Source organism: Vombatus ursinus, unplaced genomic scaffold (genome assembly GCF_900497805.2).
Source record: "Vombatus ursinus unplaced genomic scaffold, bare-nosed wombat genome assembly UNPS02005286.1, whole genome shotgun sequence".
Lineage (NCBI taxonomy): Eukaryota > Metazoa > Chordata > Mammalia > Diprotodontia > Vombatidae > Vombatus > Vombatus ursinus.
The window spans coordinates 17,159,114-17,177,543 of record NW_020945064.1 but is presented as its reverse complement, the minus strand read 5'-3'; positions in this window follow the sequence as shown (position 1 = coordinate 17,177,543).

Sequence of the window (18,430 nt, the reverse complement as noted above, 5' to 3'; positions counted from 1 at the left end):
CTCTCTCTCTCTCTCTCTCTCTCTCTCTCTCTCTCTCTCTCTCTCTCAACACTGCTCATATATCCCTTAAGGAAATCACCTTTTGAGGAGTTCTTAATATATTAAGACCTCCACTGTATAAAATCCCTGTTGATTCTTTCTTCTGCACTTGTATTTTGATTGGGATAGTCTGATGATTTTTTTGTAGCACTTGGAGCAAAGGGGTTTTGGCATATCACTAAATAAAAGTAGATTCAATCACATGTTAACATCACTATCTTTCTGTAAATATTGAATTTCTCCTATCATCATTTAGCACTGTTGCTTACTATATATCTTAATGCTGGCATTAAGATCATGAGCCCTTTTCTTCCAATAGTGCAGACTTTTTAAAGTGGTACCCCTTTTTAAGTTATTGATGCAATTTTATATTTTTCATAATCTCTATTTAAATGAAAGTTGCATCATCTTTCTTGAACTCATCTCTATTAAAGACTTGCCTTAAGCTTCCAGATTGCTTTTGCCATCATTAATCATATGTATTGTCTTATGTTTCATTTGCTTTCATAATAAACTGTGTAGTGAAAACAATGGCCTACTCCTTTTTGTTTACAACATTTGAACCTCTTGTGTTACTTCATTAGTGATTTTTTTTTAGTAATAGTAAAAAGACCTGACACTTCAGTGTCTTCATTTGTAAAATGATGCGTTTGATATGGGTGATCCTGAAGGAGCCTTCTACTCCCTTATTCTTTGCTGTGTAAAGTTGTTTATTTAAAAGCAACAGTGGCATCTAGTGGTCATTTGGACTGATCACAAAAATGTTCTTTAATCCAAATGTCACAAGACATTCATTCTTAGACCATTATAGATTTAGAGCTGATTCAACAAGTATTTAGTGCCTGCTTTGCATAGAGCACCGTGATAGGTGCTGGGAAGATCGAGTTTTATATGAGAAAAGGACCCTGCTTCCATGAAACGTTTATGTTCTACTAGGGAGAAGAATAAGACACAAATCTAAAGATCTGTAATATACAGTATTTTGGGATAAGTGCAGTAAAGACGAGCCCCCCCCCAAAAAAAGTGTTATGTAAGGTCCGAGGAGGAAAGTTGAAATTGATAGATTCTTGATGAAGGTGTCCTTTGAGAAACCTAATTACCCTGGAAAGAATCATTCAGCAATGCTTTGGTAAGCATTTATTGTGTTCCTTCCATGCTTATGGTCAAAATAATCCTGTCCTCAAGGTATGAGGTATGTGACTTTAAAAATAAATAAAAAATTTGAAAGCTTAGACCCATATAAGTAATGAGACTTAAATCAAATATACCAAAATTTATACATCCAAACAAATGTCTTCCAAATGAGTATCATCCTTGAAAGCATTTCCTCCGTAGTGCTATATACTCATCCAGAAATATTCAAAACATCTGTGAAACTCCTTTGGGAATTGCCCAGAGTCAGATTTTTAGCCACACAAGAAAATCAAAGGATCATAAATTTAGGGCTGGAAGGGACCTTAGGAGTCATCTAGTCTAGCCCCTCTTTGTTTTAAAGAGGAAGAAACTGAGGCTCAGAGTGGCTAAGTGACTTACCTAAAGTCACACAGGTAGTAAATAGAAATAACAAAGGTGATCACATTGTTTTAATCATTTTTTGAGGTTCCCAACATGAAAACCCTCCAGACTGACTGAATGACTTGATCATTTCAAAAAATTAAATCTACCTTTGAAAGGTCAAAAATGTCCCCCCACTGAGGATAGTCATGAGAATGTGATAGACCCAGGAGCTAAATAAAAAAAAAAAATGTTCTAAACAATGAAAACTCAATGGAAATAAGCATATTTGGCTGCTCAGGTGACTCCTTCAACAGCACTCCTTTGAAGGTCATCCTAATTTGTCACTGCTGTCTGTTGCTCTTCCAGTCTACTATTTCAGCCATTACTCTTTTTTAAAGTACTTTGGTATCTTCATCTCCCTACTTTGGACACATGTTAAGGAGTGAGACTATCAAAGCTTTTCTGGCTTTCTGCATAAATACTTAACCAACAAGACTCGCTTTCAAAAAAAAAAACATTACTTTCTTTCAAAAACTCCCAAAACAGGCATCAACATAAAACATTAGAGCTGGAAAGAACTAATCCACCTACACTCATTTTAATAGGAGGAAGTTGGCCAAGAGAAGAAAAGTGACCTCCTCAAGGTCACCACCAAAGTAGTCATAAAGTTTGGACAAGAACCCAGGTTGCCTGAGTGCCAGTCCAGTTCCCTTACTAATAGTGGCTCAAAAACTATAAATACTTCAAAATGCCCTGGTAGAGGTGTCTTCAGAATCACTAGAGGAAAACAGTTTGATGTAATAATAGAAAGGGCACTGAATTGTTTAACCTCTCAAGACCACTAATTAATCAACAGACATTTGCTATGACTTTCTATTTGCCAAGCACTGCTAAGCTACTAAGGATACAAAGAAAAAGCAAGACAATCCCTCCCTTCAAAGAGTTTACATTCTACTGAGAAGAAACAGGTTATCCAAATAATATAAGGTTACCTTAGAGGGGAGAACACTGACAGATGGGAGGACCCCAGAGGGCTCCCCCAGGAGGTGGCTTTTGAGCTGAGCCTTGAAGGAAGCCAAGAAATCTAAAGAGATGGCATTCTATGGAGGACAGCTAGCTTTAGACATGGTGACAAGAGTTGGAGTGTGAGGAACAGCAAACAGGCCAATATATCCAAACCACAGCATTCATGAAGAGAAGTAATATAAAAGAAGAACATAAAGAGGAAGGGGACATGTTGGGAAGAGCTTTAAAGGCCAAAGAAAGGCATATAAAAGGGACTTCTATTTGATCCTGGAAATAATAGGGAGCTACTGGAGCTATTGAGTAGAAAGTTGACATGGTCACACCTCCACTTTAGGAAAATCAGTGGCAGCTATGTGGAAGGTAGATTGGAGTGAGGCGAAACAGAATGGAGATCAGTGAGTAAATTTTTGAAACTGCCCAAGTGAGATGTAATGAGCATTTGACAGCTGATTGGCTATGTGAGGTGAGAATTGAGGGTGATACTAAGGTTGCAAATCTGAGTGAGTGGTAAGATGGTACCCTAGACAATAATGAGGAAGTACAAGAGTGTACAAGGTGGGAAAAATAACAGGCCCTGTACGTTTTAGATGTCAATGGAATATCCAGTTAAAAATGTGTAATATGCAGTAGATGATGTGGGACTGCAACTAAGGAGAGAGACCAAGGCAGGATATATTGATGTGAGAAACATCCTCATCTCGCAGAGATGATGGTTGAACCTGTGGGATCTGATGATAATCATGAGGAGAGAGAGGACAAGGCAGGGATAGGGGATAGGCATGCAACCTAAGTGGGTATAATATGGATGAAGAAATAGCAAGAGACTTGAGAAAGTACCAGGACAGAGAAGAGACTCCTAGAAGAGAAGGTGGTCAACCATCAAATTGAGGGGAGAAAGAAGGACAAAAGCTAGTGATTACGGTTGGAACTAGTGAGGTTTTGTTTGTTTTGTGTCTTTTTTAAGAATAGGAGAGACTTGGACATGCCTGTAGGTAGCAGAGAAAGAACCAATAGGGAGAGATGAAAGATTAGAGAGAATAGGGATAATTCAGACAAAATGCTCAATAAGAAGGGAGGGGATTGGATCAAAGATGCATGTCAAAGACTTGGCCTTGACAGAGAGAAAGGTCACCTTTTCATCAGAGACGAAAGTGAAGGAGGAGATAGTGAGGAATGATGCCAGAGGGATATGAGATGCGGAGAAGCAGGAACTCTTGGTGAAAGACCACTCTTTCTGATATAAGTATGAGGTGAGTTTGAGTGTAGGGACAAAAGGGAAGTGTGGGAGGCTAGAGGGGAGAAGGGAAGTTTTGGAATGGCTGCTGTGGTGAGTGGAATAGAGAATTAGTGAGGAGTAGAAGGATTGCCTAATTGCAGCAAGGGCCCAGTTAAGATTAGATAACAAATTTGTAATGGTCCCTGTCAGCATGATTTCATGAAATTCCTCCAGCTCCTTTCAGCAATACATGAATGAGAACAAAGGAGGCCGATTGATGGTTATGATCCAGGATTGAGAGTTAGCAAGTCATGATTGGCAATAGGACAGGGAGCAAGAGATTTGGGAGAATTAGTGTAAAACTGAATTATTTCATCAAGGAGTCAAGATTGGGAAGGGAAGAGAGGTTAGCCAGGTGATGGCTTGAGAAGGGATAGAGGGGTGGAGAGATTGGAGATTATGGTAGGAGTGGGAAAATGGATTAAGGAATCTTAAGGCATAGGCAGAAATGAAATGAAAGATCATGACCAGATGAAGGAATTTTGGGGTTCTTGAACATGGAAGAACATTTGACGGGTGATGGCAAGATTAAGGAAATCATCATCTGTATGTAACTGAGGAGTTAAGTAAATTAAGGAACTGGGAAGTTAGGATATTTGAAGTCACATCAGTATGTATGTTGAAATCCCCTAGAATGAGGGCAGGAGTTGGAGTGGAGAGGGGAGACTGTAGCAAGCATAGATGCCAGGGTCTGAATTGAATTTGCAATTTGAATAGCAAGAACCTCAAATGAGGGGGAGGGTGAAAATTTTCTATTTAATCATTGAAAGGAGAGATTGATATTGAGATTAGAGTGTTCTTTAGAACACTTAAAATGATCATACACATTAGACCAATAGATAAAATTGGTTCCAAATAAAGCCTATGTTTTTACTAAATACGGCCTGACAACTACTAAATTAAATTGCATTTTTCGTCTCCTTTGATTATAGGATTAGAACTGAAAGGAATTTTAGACATCTACTACAAGCAGCTCATTGTTGACAAACTGTCCTTCAGATTAGACTTATTCCTCTCAGACTTCCTTCATCTTGCAATCCCAGAAAACCTAGCTGCCCCAAGAAAACACTGTGCCTCTGGACTTTCTTTCATACTTCCTTACATACTGAGCTAGAAGGAAGAACAGGCATGCTCCATGTTGCTCATTGCTACTTCCTCCTTTGCCCCTGTTCCCATCACTCAGCACCCTTTTCCTCCTTTGAGTTGTATTCTATCCATATTTGTCATCTTCCTTCTGGTCACCCACATTCACATCAGTCACCCTCCTCTCTTCCTTCATCTCTCTTCCTCATCATTTCCCAGGTCCTAATCAGTTACCAAGCCTCATTCATTTGTCTCCACATCCTCACCCACCCCCCACCTCCCTGTTTTCCATTCTGAGAGCCACCATCTAATTCAAGTCCTCACCACCTCTTGCCTAGACTATTGCAATTGCCTCCTAATAGGCATTTCAGCCTCCAGTCTTATCTCCAATCAATCCTCCACACAGCTGCCAAATCAATAAAGCACAGGGCTAAACAAATTGTTCTGCTACCCAAAAAATTTTCAGTGACTCCCACTTGCCTCTAAGGTTTTTATGGATCCTCCCCACTGTAAGTACTCACCCTCTCAAAAAAAATTTATTTGTACTTACTTTATTTGTTCCCTCCTACCCCACCCTTGATGTAGAAAATAATTTCCTTCAAGGAAGGCACTGTTTTCATTTTTGTCTCTGCATCCCCAGTGCCCCACAGTGACTGGCACATTCAATTAAGCAGAATTGAATTGAATTTTACAGGAAAGGAAACTGATGCCCAGAGAGGGGAAGTCACTTGCCCAGAGTTATGAAGGTAGCAAGAAAAAGAACCAGGATTTAAATCCAGTCCTCTAACTCCCAATCAGGTCTGTAGTGTCCTGCCGTTTAAAGCATCTTCTGTTCATTCTTCTATTCTAAAGGGAAATCGCCTTTAACTGTATACAATACCTATAATCTCTGCTTCTGTTATTTTAAGTAATTACTAGCATTTTAATTTAAAGGTTCATTTTCAAGACTTTAATCTATAGTTGTTTTTGAACAGCCTTCATTTAAATCAAGCTTCTTGCCTGTTTGGAAAGAGTACGCTCTTGTTGCCAGAAGCCTCGGCCAAGTAACTGCCTGGCTGTGTGGCCTTGGTCAAGTAACGTCCCTTCCCCAGGTATTAGTTTCCTCATCTAAAACTGGGCCGTCTCCTGTCTTCCTGGTGAATATATGGTCCCAGCCACTGGACCCAGATGGCTCTGGAGGAGAAAGTGACCTTGTACAGCCCTCCCTCACTCAAATTAAAGTCCATTGCAAGTCATGGCATCATCAATCTGATGTTACGGCCCTCTTCCAGAACAAAGGACAGACACAACACAACAAGAAGAACAACATCAACCTCATCTCAAAAGGGGTCAACACTTTGACTAAAGGCAGCATGGACTGGTGGGTGTCAATCAGATGGCCAGCCTTGGAGTCAAGAAGACAGGAGTGCAAATACTGCCTTTGACACCTACTAGCTATGCAACCATGAATTAGAGTTAACACCTAACCTCTTGGGCCCCTCTCCACCCCCACCGCAATTCTCTAAGACTACAAATTATTTACAAATTGTTGCTGTTGTCTAGTGGAGAGAATTTGCTATCGAGTAGTCCCTTAAAGAAATGAAATCATATTTCCAGGTCAAATATCTCCACAACATTTCAAAGATATATCATTTCATGAATGGAGGTTATCCCTCCATAGATTAGATCACAATCCCTCCATGGCAAGGGATTAACCTGCGATCCGTGAACTTGTTTTTTAAATATTTTGATAACTATTTCTATGTAATCAGTTTCTTTTGTAATCCCATATATTTTATTGGATAAACCTAAAAAGGGGTCTATAAGCTTCACCAATCTTCCCAGAAGGGTCCGTGACCCCCTCCAAAAAATGATTAAGAGCTCCTGCCTTAATAGATATTCAGTGGGTAGGGCGCTGGTCTTAGAATCAGGAAGACCTCAGTTCAAATACAGTCTTAGATATTTACTAGCCGTATTGCCCTAAGCAAGTCACTTAACCTCTGCTTGCCTTAGTTTCTGTAACTGTAAAATGGGAGTGATAATAATAGCACCTCCCTGCCAGGAAGAGTAAGAAGGCTAGTGTCACAGGATCATAGAGGATGTGGCACGAAGTAAGTTATAAGGCTGGAAAGGCAGGAAGGATCCAGGTTGTGAAGGGCTTTAAATGCCCTGAAATTAATGGGGAGCCAGTGGAATTTATTGAGTAAGGGAGTGACATGGTCATACCTGTGCTTTAGGAAGGCAATTTGGGCAGCTGGATGGAGGATGAATTGGAGTGGAAAGAAACAAGGCAAAGAAACCATGCAGAAGATTTTTAATTGTGTAGGCAAGTGGCGTCTATATCAAAGGAGAGAAGAGGACTTCATAAGAAATGATGCAGAGGTAGAGTCAACAAGCCCTCTCAATGGGCTGAAAATGGGAGGTGAAAGGGAGCAACAGGTCAAGGGTGATGTCTATGTGAACCTGGATGACCAGGAGGATGGCATTGCCCTCAACAGGAACAGGAAATTTTGGAAGAGAAGGGCAGATTCGGGGGCGGGGAGAAAAAAGTTCAGTTTTAGACATGATGAGTCTGAGATTGGGACATCCAATTCAAAATGTCAGATAGGCAATTGGAGATTCGAGACTGGAAACAGCTAGGTGTCAAAGTGGATAATGTGCAGGGACCAGAGTCAGGAAGACCTGAGTTCTGGGTTGCCCTGAGGCAAACAGGGTTAAGTGACGCCCACACAACTAGTAAGTATCTGAGGTCAGATTTGGACTCAGGAAGATGAGGCTTCCTCACTCCAGGCCCAGCACTCTAGCCATTTTGTCACCCACAGATAAGCATACTAAGACTTAAAGAAGGAAAACAAGTTGTCCAGGGGCACATGCTAAGTGGCAAAGCTAAAATACAATTCCAGATCTTGGAGGGTATGGTCAAGAGTATACTGTTCAATGTTTAACAACCACCTTTATTGGGGAAAAAATACACTAAACACACACAAATAAGTTAAATTTGCATTATTCACATTTTCTCCATCACTGTTATGTTTATTCAATTACCAAAAAATAAATCAAGCCCTGACTTGTAATGTTTACAAACTGCCGAAATGTGTATGTTCATACCTGATGTTTAACAACGGCTCACCTGGCAATGGATAGAGCACTTGGCTCTGGAGTCAGAGGTTCTGAGTTCGAATCCCAACTTAGATGCTTAGTAACCTGTATGACTTTGGACAAGTCACCTCAATTTCTCTGTCTGGAAAATGAAGGGACTGGACTAAATGCCCTCTGCGGTCCCTCTGAGCTGTAGATCTAAGACCCGGGATCTTCCAACTTGCTAAGTTCCACGCTCTTCCCACTATGTCATTTCCTCATGCCTCCCTCACTGTCAAGGGTAAGAGGATAGATGGGGGTGTTGGATCGAGGCGTTCCAATGAGCTCGGATCAATTCCAGTGGAACATCTCAGGTCTGCTCCTTGGAGTCATCCAACAGGTGGTCCCCAATTGTAATTGACCAGAGCGGCCTTAAGCTGAGTCAGTTCAGGGCACGTGCTCATAGCATGGGTTCACCAGCTCCTGGATGGTGCAGAGGACAGAAAGAAGCAGTGTTGAGAGTTTTCTGGGATTTCCTGAGTCAATATTTTAGCAAAAATTCATCTTTATTTTTTATAGGAAACCAGATGAGCGGGCAGTCTGATGACAATACACTCAGCGACTCAGATGGCATGTTTGTTTTCAGATCACAACCCTTTCTTTTGGGGATTCAGAATCATTCCAAAATCTGCAATCTGCTTTTAGATTTAGCAGCTGCCACCATGACGTTTAGGAGAAATATTTTGCTGTCCTTTGCAGGCTCCTCAGAGCAGACAGGACATGAGTACCAGGGACCCACACCAAGGGAAATATCTGGTTTGGAGAGTGTTTAACTGTTCCATTTTTAATCTGGTTCAGTGCTTTTAGAAAACAGGTAGGTTCAGTTACCAATTCAAATGGGCTTACTGGGTAGTTTTAATTTAAGAAAAACAAGAAATTGTTCCCTTTAAAATCACATTAAGAGCTGGAAGATTATTTTACCAAAAAAAAAAAGAAAAGGCAATTGTTCCGTTTTACAGGTTTTTAGATATTATAATGTATTTCGAATATTTTGAAATCAAATTAATTAAAACCATCAAAGATCATTCAGCAAAAAAGAGGATGTGTAGTAGAAATAGTACAGGGCAGTGAGGTGGCACAGTGGATATAGCACCAGGCCTGGAGTCAGGAAGACTCATCTCCCTGAGTTCAAATCAGGCCACTTCCTAGGTGCATGACTCTGGGCAAGTCATTTAACCCTGTTTGCCTCAGTTTCCTCATCTGTCAAATGAGCTGAAGAAGGCAATGGCAAACCACTCAAGTGTCTTTGCCAAGAAAACCCCAAATAGGGTCATGAAGAGTTGGACACAACTGAAACAACTGAACGATAACAAAAGTAGAAAGAAGTAGCCTGAGAGTCACAAGTCCTGGAAGCATGATACGTTGGGAATTATGCTGGGAGAGGTTAGGGTAAGGGTGGGGATCTGCAAGTAGAGGGGATGGGCTGCTTTTTTTCAAATTTTGGGCAAGGTCCCTTCCCCACCTCTCGGGGTCTCAGTTTCCATATCTATAAAATCAAAGGACTTCAGGGACTCAACGTTTTTGTATCCCGCATGTCTTTGGGAGTCTAGTAATTTATGGACAGATCCTCTTCTCACAATTATTCCTTCAGATACATAAAATAAAATATATAGTATTACAATAGAAACCAGTTATATTGAAATATGGATAAGGTAGCTAGAGGCTGCCTTAAATTATAATAATGATGAACTATTTTCAACTATTTTTTTTAATTTTTTTTTTTTTTAGGCAATTGGGGTTAAGTGACTTGCCCAGGGTCACACAGCTAATACGCGTCAAGTGTTTGGTCTGAGGCCGGATTTGAACTCCGGTCCTCCTGACTTCAGGGCCAGTGCTCTATCCGCTGTGCCACCTAGCTGCCCCCTCAACTATTTTTTAAAAAGTAAATTCACAGATCCCAGATTTAGAACCCTTAGATGAGATGATTTTTGTTTTAATTTAAAGCTTTATTCAAAATCTGGCATAATTTTTTATTCAATCACTGAACAAGCACGTATTAAATGCCTACTATGTTCTAGATACTGGGAACACAAAAACAAAAATGAAAAATTTCCTGTCCTCCAGAGCTCATATTCTATTGGGGAGACAACATGTACATATATAAGTATATGCAGCTAGAAAGCACAGTGAAAAGGGCATTGGGCTTGGTGTCTGGAGGACCTGAGTTCAAATCTGACCTCAGACACTTACTAGCTGTGGGACTCTGAGCAAATCACTTGATCTCTGTTTGCCTCAGTTTCCTCATCTGAAAAATGGGTATAATAATAAGACCTATCCCCCAGGGTTGTCAAGAAGATCAAATGGGATACTAATTGTAAAGCACTTAGCACAGTACCTGGTACGTATTAAGTACGATGTAAATGTTAGCAATTATTATTATGTACAAAATACATACATAAGTACATGCAAAATAAATGCAAGTTAATTTTGTGAGGGAGGTACTGGCAGCTTCAGGAAAGGTCTCATGTAAGAGGATGTCCTTGAGCTAAGCTTTGAAGGAAACTAGAAGTTCTAAGAGGTAAGGTGGGAGGTGGGAAGGCGGGAGCTCCTAGAGTGCATGGGCCACAGCTTGTGCAAAGGCCCAGAAATAAGGTAGATTGGTCAAGGAGACCCCAGTCTATAGAGAGGCCGTGACATAGGTAAAAATAACTGTCATATAAGTGCCACAAGAGATCATATAAACATGATACATGGGATTTAGAGAAGGTAGAAAGCACCAATTTCTAAGGCTGTCAAAACTGGCTAAGGTAGGGTGGATTCATAGAAGTTAGGACCCAACTTCCCCCTCTCCTGCCCCAGACATCATGAGAATCTTAGCTGGAGTGGCCCAGCCAGGACTGGTGCCAAGCAGGCCCAGATTCCTCCTATTTCACCCCAGAGTGTCTAAGACTCCATCAGAGAGTACCTGAATGAGCCAGTTGGAGTTGAAACCAAGCACAACTGCCCTTCCCCTTCCCTTTTTCTCTTCCTGGCAGAACACTGACTCTTCCTTATCCTTATCCCTGCCAGAGGGAACCCAGAATCTTCTCTACACACTGACCCTTAAGGCCAGTTTCCCACCTTCCCAAAAGTGGTGGGCCACTCCTGTGAGGCAGAATGTCTATTCCATCCTAAGACTTCCTGGACCTTGCCATCTGCCCTGCAGCTGAACCCTCCTACATTTGTAGTCTTTTCCCAATTAATGTTAGCTTCTTGAAAGTAGGGACTCTTCTTTTTCTAGAGCCTGGCCCTAATAAAAGGTCAGTAAAAATTCTTTTTTATTTATTCACAAATCTATGAAACGTCAGAGCTGGCTATAGATGGGAGTCTGAGAGATCAATCCCCTCATTTGCTCAGTCACAAGATATGACTTGCCCAGGGTCACACAGCTAATCGGGTAGCAAGGCTGGCGCTAGAAACCAGACCTTCTGCCTTCTGACCCAGTGAGCTTTTGCAGAGATCCGATGAACAAGAAAAGAGCTTTTTAATGGTATCTCCAAGGAGGGTTGTCAAAATCCTCTCTAGAGAGGGACCAAGGAGAAAACAACTGGTAATCACTTGGCCAGGTGCAGGGGCTGGGGGGAAGGGGCAAACCTGTGGACTTGGCCACTCAATGCCAGAAATGGGGGGATGGGGGGGGTGGGTAGTACCTGAGTGCTGGGCCCCTGTGAGAGAGCCAGATCGAGCAGCCACAGACTCTAAGCTGAACTGGCAGCCAGAACTTCATTAGTTCAGAGGAAACTTCCACAGGAGTCACATTCCCCCCCCCAAGCCCCATCAGTGCCACCCCCCAGCCCCAGGGATCAGTGGGAGACAGAAGGCAGGCAGCAGAGGCCCCAGGCTCCCAGCTGGAGCGGGAAGTCACAGCAGCCAGGAGGCCGCCACACATGAGATATGAAATATGAGGCCCCAGTGGATAAACATTATTGATGATGATTACTGGCGAGAGGGAGCCAAATGACTAAGATGAACCAGATGCTGGAGCAAAGAGCGTGGAGCCAGGAAGAAAAATGGCGGCTTTTTTTTTTTTTTTCCCTGCTCCAAGCACAGAAATCGCTGTGACCCTGGGGAAAAAGGCAGCCAGTGGTCACCTTGGGGCCAGTGGGCATTATGAAAACTCTCGTTTATACTGAATTTTATGTAGCACATGGAACAGCCCCCTCCCTCATAAAGGAAGATATTGAGCCACGGGCCAAAAAATAGCACCAAAGCTGTGGGATTTTGCTGCTATCTATGTGTGTGTGTTATATACACACACATGTACACAATGCTATACATACACACGTGTACATGTGTGCTTGTGAGTATGTTCATTGTATATATACATATAGACATGTACGTGTATGTATATATAGACATATATACATGTCCATATATACATATGTATCTACATATGCGTACACACACACACACACACACACACACACACATATGGCAGAGACCCACATGTAGTGAGGACTATCACTGGGTAGTACCAAGCAGGTTCGACATCTCCAGCCTCTTCTCCCCTGAACACCCTTCTCCAAGGAAGTCTTTCTTCTCGGCCAGGAGGGGAAGCTGGAGGTTGGGGCCAGAGGCTACTCTGCTTTCCTCAGAGAGCAGAGAACCAGGCTAGAAATATATCTCTCTTCTCCTTTATTGTTAGTCTGTGGGATATGATCGGGTTCCATCTAACTTTTGAACACTTTGACGTTATTATTGGGGGAAGGGAAACGCCCCTTCCAGGCTCTATATCCAAGGCTTAACTCTTCTCCAACCAAACACCATTCTCTACAATAAATATATATAGCCAATAGCAAAGAAGCCCATTTATCCAAATCCTAGCAAGACAGAAATCAGAGAAGATAAACAGAAGAGAATATATGCCAAACAATACAGAGTGAAGGAGTTCTGCCAGTGAGAGCAAGACAATTGAGCTGGACCAAGAGAAAGTATCCTGGATTTCCCTAAGGGGGAAACTCCCCAAAGTTTCTAGAGCAGCAAGTTGGGAATAGGAACATGGTGGAGACTGCCAGCTTCCCTCTGTTCTTCCCAGAGTCTTTTCCTTCAGCAGCCTGAAGTGGGGTTGATATCATCCATCTTCTTTCTTGAAGCTGGAAGCCAGAAGCACCTGAAGCAACTGAAGCAACTGGACACTTGAAAAGTATTGAAGGGGGCAGCTAGGTGGCGCAGTAGATAGAGCACTGGCCATGGATTCAGGAGGACCTGAGTTCAAATCTGGCCTCAGACACAGAACACTTACTAGCTGTGTGACCCTGGGCAAGTCACTTAACCCCATTTCCTAGACAAAAAAAAAAAAAAGTATTGAAGAAGGCTCAATCTTGATGAATCCCAAAGGGGACTGAAGTTTGAGGGGTCTACAGGGGCTGGAAGAAGGCTGGATCTCATCAACTCTCGACAACTCTGCCCTGCCACTCACACAAGGCAGGGTATTCATCCTTGCCAATAAAGAGAGTCCCGTACCAATGACCTTGGCACAGGGGTTAAATATATAAATGTATGTATATGCCTATGCATGTGTGTGTGTGCACCCTTGAGAAATCTCATCCCTTCAGTCCTAGAATTCACACCCTGTAAGGACCCCCCTACCCCCCCACCCTCCCTCAGCCTCGCACATGCCCGTGGCCCTTCCCTATGATTGAATGGCTGCACTTCTCTATGAGGCTAGAAACCTTCATCCCACCCCCTTTCCAGCTTCCTTTTACATGGTGTCTTCTCCCATTAGAATGTAAGCTTTTTGAGGGCAAGAACTGTCTTTTTTTTTTTTTAATCATATTTGTATCCCCAAGTGCCTAGCACAGTGCCTGGCAAATAGTAAGTGTTTGATACAGGCTTTATTTATTTATTCATTCATTCCCTACTTTTGTAAAGCGCTTTCCTCATATAAGATATGTGTGTAAGGGTCAGACAGACACAGCTTATAGGTGGCATCGATAGATATGGTCTGAGGCCCAGCCCACGTTTTCACAGTGTAGGACAAGGGCCATTCCTGCCTGTCCAGTAAAGGAGATGAATGGGTTGGATCCAGGATTAAAATACCTCCTCCAATTTCCAAGAGGGGGGTCAGGCTAGAATTTTATCTGGATGAGAGCCCACAAATAGGTTCAGAACACAAGCCACTTCCCTGATCACTCTCAAGGGGTAGGGTAGCCCTTAGCTTCACACCTGCCACATAGGAGACCTCGGTTTGAATCCTGCCTTTGTTGCTTGCTTACTACCCACGTGATCGCAGGCAAGAGCCTTAATCTCTGTGAGCCTCAGTTTCCAAATCTGTAAAACCACAAAGTTGACAGGCTCCTTCCAGCTCTGCCATTTTGCTCTGAGCTCGCCTTCTCCTCTGAGCTGAGGCCCATCGGTTGGCTGGTTGGCTGGCTGCTCCAAGAACTCGCAGGGAGGCTCAGGGAGGAGAGCCTTGTGAGTTGACTCTCCCACCCCCACCCTCACATGGCCTGGGCCTAGCGAAGGGGGAGAGTGGGGAGAGGGAGAAGGGCAGAATTCCTTCTAAACCAGGAGCAGATGTTGGACTGCCGGGAGCCAGAGGGATACCAGACAGCAGTTTGTGAAAATAATTCTGACGGGAGGGAGCTGCAAAGGGCAGGGGGAGGGTTAGGGAAATCATAGAAGCAGAGGCTGAAGGGCTGCAAAGGGCCTCAGGGGCATGCTGGGCGCCCCCCCCCATACCAGCTCTTAGGAGCTGATTGTTAAATTTTCAGTGTGAGCATTCACACCTCGGCAGTTGGAAAATACTGCAAATCAGGGCTTGATTTATTGTTTTGTTGATTGTCTAGACTTAAGAAAGTCATGGAGGAAATGTGAACAATGAAGATTAAAATTAAAAGAATGTCTAGTGGACATTTTTTGCTGCCAGATCTAGTTACTGCTAAACATTTACCAGCACACCCCTCATAGACATCTCTGGTCTACCTCCACCTCTACCCCTCAAGTCTATTTTATTTATTTATTTGTTTGTTTGTTTGTTTGTTTATTTATTTATTCATTTATTTATTTGTTTTGAGGCAATCAGGATTAAGTGACTTTTCCAGGGTCACACAGCTAGGTAGTATCTGAGGCTAGATTTGAACTCAGGTCCTCCTGACTTTAGATCCAGTACTCTATCCATTGTACCACCTAGCTATCCCAAACCCCAATTTTAAAGAAGACGAAAATGAAACAGTTTAAGTGACTTGCTCAGCATGACTCAAGAAGTTAATAGCAGAGCTGAAATTCAAACCTTGACCTCCAAATCCAGTGCCCTTTCTCCTATACTAGACAGGCAACAGATCAATCAATTAATCAATAAGTATCTTATTATCTTAATAATTACACATCTGCTATGTGCCAGGGACTCTGTTAAGCACAATTACACACACACACACACACACACACACACACACACACACACACACACTTTCTATGCAAAGAAAGGCAAAAACTCAAAGAGTTCCCATTATAATGGAGGAGAGAACACAGAAATGACTATGTCCATACAGTAAGATATACAGGGGCCTCCCAAAAGTCTTAGTGCAGTTTTAAGTTATTAAAAACTTAAATCAATAGAAGGTAAAGTGAGAGCGGGGAAGGAAGGCAAAAGGTGAGAAGCCAGGAGGAGTGGTGGGAAGAGACTAGGAAAGGCCATCCAGTATCTAGAATCACTCCTATGCTTTCATAGGTATTTCAATGGTTTTGTGAATTTAAACAGCAGGTAAAGATCACGACCCTCCCACACTTTCTTATCTTACATGGCTCTTGTCTTCATCCTCCCAGTACATATTTGATACTCCCAGGACACCAGTGGCACCCACAGGTTATCCAGCCTGATTCCTCATCTATGACTGGCCCACCTCATTTTCTGGCCATACGTCTCCAATGGGATCTACTTAATATTGTTCAACAGCTCCCTTATTATTAATATCATGAGGCCTTAATTGATTAATATCTCTGGTACCCTCCCTCTGTTGATTTATCTACAATTTATCCTATATATAACTTATTTGTACATAGTTGTTTTCCTATTATCCTCTTCCCGGATCCCAACCTTAAACTCAATCAATCAGTGAATAAACATTTATTAAGCACCTACTATGTTTCCAGCACAGAATACCAAAAGAGGCAAAATGCAGTCCCTCCTCTCAAAGAGAGTGTCTTTTGCTTCTTTTTGTATCCCTAGTGCTTAGCTCAGTGCATGGCACATAGTAGGCACTTAATAAATGCTTATTAACTGACTGAGGCATAAAACAGAGTCTGCCACCGTCACAGAGGATGTCTGGTCTGGAGTCTGAATAGCAGAAGATTATTCCCTGAAGATATTCAAATCCTCCAAATGCACCTATTTGTAGGTAATTTGTGCCAGTCACATCAAGCCTCAAAATATTGGGGAACCTTCTAAATGAAATTCCCTTCAAGGAGTCAGTCTACTGTAAGAGCCCTGGATTTGGAGGGATAATTATGGCCTGGGTTTATAGCACAGCCTTGCTTCTTATAATTTGTGTGGCCTTGAATAAATACCTCATATGGTTTCTTCATCTGTAGAAGGGAATGGTTGAAAAGCTGATGGTCTCTTATGATCCCTGCTAGTTCTCAGATCTTATAATTCTATGAAATCTCAGGGCCCCATGGACTTTCCTCTTCTCAAAAAGCTGATGTAGCCCTGTAATAAATAATAATAATAATAATAATAATGTGGTCGTTGTTGTTGTTCAGTTGTGTCCAGCTCTTCATGATGCCATTTGGGGTTTTCTTGGCAGAGATGCTAGAGCAGTTTGCCATTTCCTTCTCCAGCTCATTTTACAGATGAGGAAACTGAGGCAAACAGGGTGAAGTGACTTGCCCAGGGTCACCCAGCTAGTAAGTGTCTGAGGTCAAATTTGAACTCAGGAAGATGAGTCTTCCTGACTCCAGGCCTGGCAAGCTATCCAATGCGCCATCTAGTGCCCTAATAATAAAAAATAACAATAATAGCTAGCATTAAAAGTGCTTTAAGGTGTGCAAAGAACTAAAAAAAATTATCCTCTTTGATTTTTACAACCACCCTGGGAGGTAGGTGCTATTAGTATCCCCATTTCAGAGATGAGGAACCAGAGGCAAACAAAAGTTAAGTGACTTGTCCAAGGTCACACAGCTAGTAAGTGTCCCAAGCTGAATTTGAATTTGAAAGGCTGAATTTGTCTTGAGGCTGTCATCCACTCTGTAATCTATTTACCTCTACCAATGAAACCCTTGTAGGAAAGGAGGACTGAGCTGATTCTGACTGAAGATAGGACTAATGGAGCCCTTCCCCAAGGCAAAATGGAAAAGGGGGGAGGGCAAAATCAAGTCTTTAAAGGTGGATGAGGGCCTGTACTTAGTTCCAGCGTGGGGAGCCTTCGCCTCAAAGCCACATGTGGCCCTCTAGGTCCTCGGGTGTGACCTTTGACTAAGTCCAAGTTTTACAGAACAAATAAGGGGATGTGTTCTGTGAAGTTTGGATTAGTCAAAGGGCCGCATTCGAGGACCTAAAGGAACACAGGCAGCCTCAAGGCCCTGAGGCCAAAGGTTCCCCATCCCTGTAGCCCTTCATTACTTGAGAAAAAATCCTGAGGCCAAATATAGTCCTGGCCAGGACAGATGAGAGTGAGGAAGGAAGGTAGACATCTATGAGCTAAGGAGGGGGTGTTTCAGCCCCCAGGTGTCTGGCTTTTCCAAATTCCAAATGATGTTACAGTGACCTCTCTGTGGGCTACATCACAGAGTACTGGCCCAGGTGGTCTCAATTCCAAACCACACTCCTGTCCTGGCCCACACTCAAAAATAAATGGGAGGGGTGGGATCCAGGGAAACCCATACACACCCACCTACTTGGGGAACATAGAAATGCCTAGTGAACCCTCCTAGGACACTCCCCCAAGTCTCCTGCCAGCCTTGCCACCCATGCCTGTAATTCTTTTTTTTTTTTTAAGGCAATTAGGGTTAAGTGACTTGCCCAGGGTCACACAGCTAGTAAGTGTCAAGTGTTTGGTCTGAGGCCGGATTTGAACTCAGGTGGTCCTGACTTCAGGGTTGGTGCTCTATCCACTGCACCACCTAGCTGCCCCTCATACCTGTAATTTTCTGGGTTTGCATGGGGTGGGGGAAGCTTGGGTGATACAAATCAGTCCATCGGCTTCCCCTTCAACCCTCCAAAAAGTGCTCTTAGGATTTAGAGCTTGAAGGAGCCTCAAAGATAATCAAATCCAATTCTTTCATTTTACAGAGAAGGAAATTGAAACCCAGAGTGGGGCTGTGACATGGCTAAGGTCACACACTAATTAGTGACAGAGCCAGGATTCAAACCCAGGCTCCTGAGACAGTGTGGAACAGGGGAAACAGTTTTGGATGTGGAATCAGCTGACTTAGGTTCAAAACTGGCTCTGATACTGTCTAGGTGACCTTTAAGTC